The sequence below is a fragment of the Pteropus vampyrus genome, unplaced genomic scaffold (assembly GCF_000151845.1).
Source record: "Pteropus vampyrus isolate Shadow unplaced genomic scaffold, Pvam_2.0 Scaffold48, whole genome shotgun sequence".
Classification (NCBI taxonomy): domain Eukaryota; kingdom Metazoa; phylum Chordata; class Mammalia; order Chiroptera; family Pteropodidae; genus Pteropus; species Pteropus vampyrus.
Window position 1 is genome coordinate 2,891,371 of NW_011888829.1, and position 5,901 is coordinate 2,897,271.

At 43.9% G+C, this 5,901-nt stretch overlaps 1 protein-coding gene and 1 long non-coding RNA gene across 2 annotated transcripts in view; one reads left to right on the forward strand and one right to left on the reverse strand.

The window, feature by feature from the left end:
• Window positions 1-5,901, forward strand: part of CREB3L2 (cAMP responsive element binding protein 3 like 2) — a 112,629-nt gene that overhangs the window by 46,887 nt on the left and 59,841 nt on the right. The window lies entirely within an intron of this gene.
• LOC111739206 lies at window positions 191-1,930 on the reverse strand. Its single transcript, XR_002780172.1, has 2 exons — window positions 1,453-1,930; window positions 191-844 (listed from the first exon to the last, which is right to left on the reverse strand). It is a non-coding gene; the product is annotated as an uncharacterized LOC111739206 (long non-coding RNA).

A 5,901-nucleotide genomic window follows, 5' to 3' on the forward strand; every position in this document is an offset into this window, starting at 1 on the left:
CCCCCCGGCCATTAAAAATCTAGAGATTTTTATTGTAGAAAATATAGATAAGAAGAATTAAAAGACACGTTACACTGTGCAGAAGTGCTGTCCACTTTTGCCAGGTATCCGTCCGTCCACTTCTACATTATATAGCATTTGCAGACAATTCTCTGTAATTGAAAATATAGAGAATTCAGTTTTTGTGATATATTTTCACTTTGACATATCATGTGAACATTTTATTGTGATGTGTAGCAAACTTTCATTAACAAACAGCTTTCTACAATAGCATTTTTAATAGCTACTTCCTTAGACATACCATACTTTATTGAAACAATCTTATATGGGCTATTTGAAGTTTCAGATACGTGATAGATGATAGATAGATAGACAGACAGACAGACAGACAGACAGACTGATTGGTAGATCATAGCTGTCGAGTCGGGGTTATCCATCTTCGGTCAGCAAATTTTTCTCGGTGGTCGCGATCCTGTTTTCAGCCACTTCGCTTCATTCACCTTCGTTTGTTAGCCGCTCTCGTGTCACTGGCACAGTGCTTTCTGCTCGGACAGGCAAAACTTGTGCTTCATGTTTACTTTTCCCCTGGTCTGTTCCCGAGGCTACTTGTAGAGTTTTTAAATACCTCTTTTATGAGCTAGAAGTCCTAACAAACAAACCACTTTGTTGAGACTGGAGTATAGCACTGGCACGATCGCCCGGTTTTACTGCGCGTTGCAGACATCACGAGTCGGCGAGGTGGTCCAGCTGCACCTTTGCTCCACACACAGACTCTGTGTACGGCTTTGTGAGCTGCTGTTTTTCTTTCCCTTTCCCTTCTAAATGGGCTGCTGGTGGCAAAAATCTGTTTAAACAAAGGTGAGGAAAAGATGAGTTTATTACAAGCCCAGACTTTAAAAGTTAGTTAGAAGTTTAACCTGTTAGAAACCCGAGCTTTGCAAATGGCGAGGGTATTAGGATGAATGGGGAAAGGGGCACTCCGATATTGGTGGGTCACTCGGCCGTGGAGGGAATATAATTCAATGACCCAGAGAGTCCTCAACAGAATTTTTTGACGCAGTGCCACATTTCACATGAGTAATGAAAACAGACCCACGGAAAGAACCTGAGTTAATGAATAGGTTCCTCACGATCCAGCGGAGTCTTCAAAGTGAAAGCTGCTTTTGCTTTAAGAAACGAATGGTAGCAGTTTTGGTTGTCAGCATGATGGGAAGAGGAGGCTACTGACATGTAGTGCTCAGGACAATTGGCAGGACAACCCTAATTGATGAAGAATCTTTTTAGCTAAAATACCAATCAATAGGGATGGGTTGAGACCTTCTAACCACGTCAGAACTTTGGGTTTCTTCTAAGGAGTGGAGCAGAAATCATGAAACCATAGCCATGAATTTTTCTGGGGTTCTCTCTCCTCTCTTTTCCTCTCCCCTCCCTTCCCTTCCCTTCCTCTCTTACGTCTCTCTCTCTGTCTGTTCCCGTTTCTCATAGAGGTTCTGCATAGCTAAGGCTGGGAGGATATCGGTCCATTTAAGTAAGGAGGTGCGGGTCAGGAGAAAATACAGCACTTTTTAAGTCTGATATTTTTCTCCATCTATACTTGGCTTGCAAAAGTCGAGTCATTTTTTCTGATAAAAGTCTGTTCGGTTGTTTGTCTCCTAGACCAGCTGTTCGAAGGCGGAAATCAGTCAGTACTATCCAGCTGTTAGCTCAGCCATCCTCGGGGGATCTCGTTCTCTGCCAAAAGAGCCTCAGAAAAGGCCAGAGAGAGGGAGTTGCAGGGAACAGTGACTCAGGCTTAAGATTTGTTTTCAGGCTGTTTTATTCCCTTAGGTGAGTGGAAGCGGAGGAGGCTGCCTGCATCCTAACTGGCCTCAGAATGTCAGAGCTGCAGGAAACTTGGGAGACCAGCTGATCCTTCTCTTTTATTTTATATTCAAAGAAAAGAGACTCCGACGGGATAAATGACTTGCCCAAGGCCACAGAGCCAGTTTGGGACAGAGCTCCATCTAAATGCAAACCTTTTGATTCCAAATGCAGCATTCTTTGATAACACCCGCCCCTGTCCTTTTACTTCTTGTATTATTTATTAACGAAGTTTTCTTGACTTTGTTTCCCAAATATTCCCTCGAAGACATTGCATCATTATCACATTGAAACCTATGTGATTTCAGAGACCATTGGCTTCGTGGGTAATGGCAAAGAATCTTTCACGGCCAGAAGGCAGATGTTCTCTCTTCATGATGCAGTAAACAGTTATTCACCACTGTCCAATTGTGAAGAAAATGTAGAAGTGCTGTTCTACACCGTTTTCTGAGAGAAAAATACCCAGTTAAGCCGTTTGGCAACGTGTCTTAACGTGCGGTGTTTGCACGTCTCCCAGAAGGACTGTAGGGTGGCTTCAGTGTGCTTATTGTCATCACTGCTCTGAGATCACTAGATTTCATTTATGATCTTCCTTAGAAAGAGAAGATTCTGGCCTCTCTTCTCTTTTTTCAGCTTCTTTAGACATTCTCCGGTCTTTCCAGATTCCAGTAAGAGGACGGGCAGGGCCGCGGTGGCAGGGCAGGGACCATTCTGGTGGTGACAGCGCCCGGCAGGAGACCCTCGGAGCACCAGGACTCCGCTGCCAGAGCGACACTGGAGAACCCAGAAACGTCGTCGGTTGGGGAGGGTTCGGTAGGCGGGTGCTTAGAACCAGGGTCAGGATCGCTTGAGCACGTCCAGGACATTCTCTCACCACCAAGTCGCCCTGTTTTCTCCCTTTCTGCTGGCGCTCTGCCATGGACTCTCAGCTGCCCACTGGGTGATGATCTCATTTTCTTTCTGGCTTATTTTGGCTTGTCTAGCTAGGCCTTCTTTCTTTTCTTCCTTCTTTTCTTTCCTTCCTCCCCCCATCCCCCCATCCATCCATCCATCCCTCCATCCATCCCTCCATCCCTCCATCCCTCCATCCCTCCATCCCCCCATCCATCCATCCATCCATCCATCCATCCATCCACCCATCCATCCATCCATCCATCCATCCATCCATCCCTCCATCCCTCCATCCCTCCATCCCTCCATCCCTCCATCCCTCCATCCCCCCATCCCTCCATCCATCCCTCCTTCCATCCCTCCTTCCCTCCTTCCCTCCCTCCCTCCGTCTGTCCGTCCATCCGTCCGTCCCTCCGTCTGTCCGTGCATCCATCCATCTTCCTTCTTTTCTCTTTGGTCAGGAGTGACACCAAAGCGAGAACATGATAATCCAGTTTGACTATAACCAGTTCTCTTATAAAAGCTTGAGTGAGAGTTTTGCATAAAATATAATTGCCGGTTAAAACAGAAGGGCGCTGAAGAAATGCATGGAGGCGTGAAGTGCCGTAGGTGATCTCTGTGGAGGACTCGCACGGGCTGGGAGAGGTCTCAGACTGGAGAGGAGGGCCTGGGTTTCAAAAGGGGAAAGGGGAGATTTACCATTTAAGGATGGATGAACTGAACACGAGCCCCTTGGTGAGCAAATGGCAGATCAGAATCTAGTATGAGGTCACTAAGAATAAATGATGTTTAACGGGCCTCATCATTTTGTAGAATGCTAATAAGCCGATAGATCAGAGAAATGCTTAATAATTTGTCCCAGTTTTAGTAAGGCATGTAGTAATAACAGCAATAAAACAGCTAACATTTATTGAGCTCTTAGTGAAAGGAATCGTTCTAAGTGAATGGAGAAGCGTCAAATTTTGCTGCTTTTGTGGGGAGTTAATATCGCTTTATCTTCTTCATTTAGAATAATGGAGCTTGCCTTTCTAATCTTTTTTTGTTTGTTTGTTTCTAGTAATGGGGTTGGCATTAATGGCTTAGCTTGGAGCAGGCAGTGTGGGGTAACAGAATTAACCAGAGGTTTTTCACTCCCCACTGTCTCAGCATATTCTGTCCTGACCAGGCTGTTGAGCTCCTGGATTCTAGTAGCGTTTGGCGATAAAAGAGGGTTTATTACCTTAGCCGGTTGGGTTTTGCGAGAGAAAGGAACATGCGGGAGCAGAGAGCCAGTGGGTTCCACGCTCCCAATATTTGCTAACTGGCTATTCAAGATGGAGGTAAGAAACACCCATGTGGATAAGGGTGAAGTAGCCCACCACTACTTCATGTTCATGGTCATGGCCTGCTAACGGTTCTCAGCCCCCTGTCATTTAGCACAATATCATATCATGTCTGGATCAGCCTATCTGTGCATTCAGTTTATCTCCACGAGGCTGTTGGAAGACAGATCCAATTTTTCCTCATCTCAGAGGGAGTAGAGAGTGTGCATGATTTTGCCCAAGGTCACTGTAATAATTACAGAGCTGATCCAGGATTTGTGTCTTCTGGCTCATGCATCCAGTGCATAAAACACTCCTTCGGATGGTTGAGATCCTCTGTTATGCTTCAGCAGGCCCGCGAGATGTGACAGAGCAAAAGACTAAGTGGCTTTAAGCCAGAACCTGCCCGGGCCTCCAGGTTTGGCAGCCTGTGGGATTCCTGTCACTCTGATCTCACCTGTGGGATCCCTGTCGCTTTTATCTCGGGGTGAAAGGGTGCCTCCTGGCAGTGAGTCTCTCCCTGTGCATTTAAACAACAAAGCAGACAGCCTGGCACTTCTGAAGCACTTTCCTTTTCCCCCCAGCGCGGCACTCAGGGATAAGAGTATCTCAGTGATCCTGATGGCATACCTGGCTCATAAAGGATAGGTTTCGAGGGAGTAGGCCATTTTTTTCCCCTGAAAATTTTATGGCTCCTTTAATTTTTTTTATACCTCACATCTTGGGCCTTGGGTCTTGACTCAGAGACAGGACTGTCCCATGGCAACACATTATGTCCTATTCAGAGAATTCCTTGGAGAAAATCATTCGTTTGGTGATCTTTATGTTTAGTCACCATCTTTCTTGTTACAGAATCTACAGTGTAAACAGGTTAACCCTCAACTCTTTGGTTTCAGGCACCACCCTGGGTCTTGATTTTCTCAAATTAGAATGGGCCCAGCTGACGTGCAACGTTTCTTCGGTCTTCATCAATGTTTGAGTGGGAGCCTGTTGTCATAATCGGAAGTTTTTCTGGAATGGCAAAATACCAGATTTTAGTTATTTTAGGGTAAGATTCAGAAGGGCGGGTAGAAACAATGACTATCTTAGCTTATGCCTTCCTTCAAGGATATGAGGGAATGCGTTGGGTGTTTCCTGGGTGTTTCTTTTTTAATCTCATAACTGATTTGTTTGTATAGAATGAAACAAGGAATTTTTTTACATCAGATGTTGAGCTAGGAAGAACTATATAGACCATTCAGGATTGGATTGTATTTGGAGAAAGTACATCATTACTTTTTTTAATGAAGAACGATTATGTAGTTTAAAAGGAATCAGTGTTGGTACATCTCCCTTGAAGCAAATATCATATGTAAAAATTCATATTTACATAATAAACAAAATAGAGGTGAGTCTTTTTATAACAAATATACCCTACCAATACATTTATAATAGAGTTCCCTTAAATAAGCAATCTCTTAATGCCATTATAATTTGATCTATTTCTAACCATCCCTTAATGCCATTATAAGTTGATTAACCTATTTCACGTCGTTCTTTCACGAAGGAAGGCACATCTGGATACAGCAAACCAAAGTATGTATGTTTTGAAATAGGGCTCTTTAAAAAAAAAAAAAAATTCTGCTATTGCTTGTGAAATTTCAGTAAAGTAAATATCACTTTTAAAAAAAACAGAAAACAACTCTCCAATCTCTTGTGTAATGGAATTCCAAGGCTTAGCCCCAAGTTTCTTTATTTAGAGAAAGATGGGCCTAAATTTTTACACTAGAAAAAAATTGGGCCCCCTCGAAATTTCATTGTAATTGGGTTTGACTTGTGAGCTATTTTATTTCTTGTGATTTTGACAGCC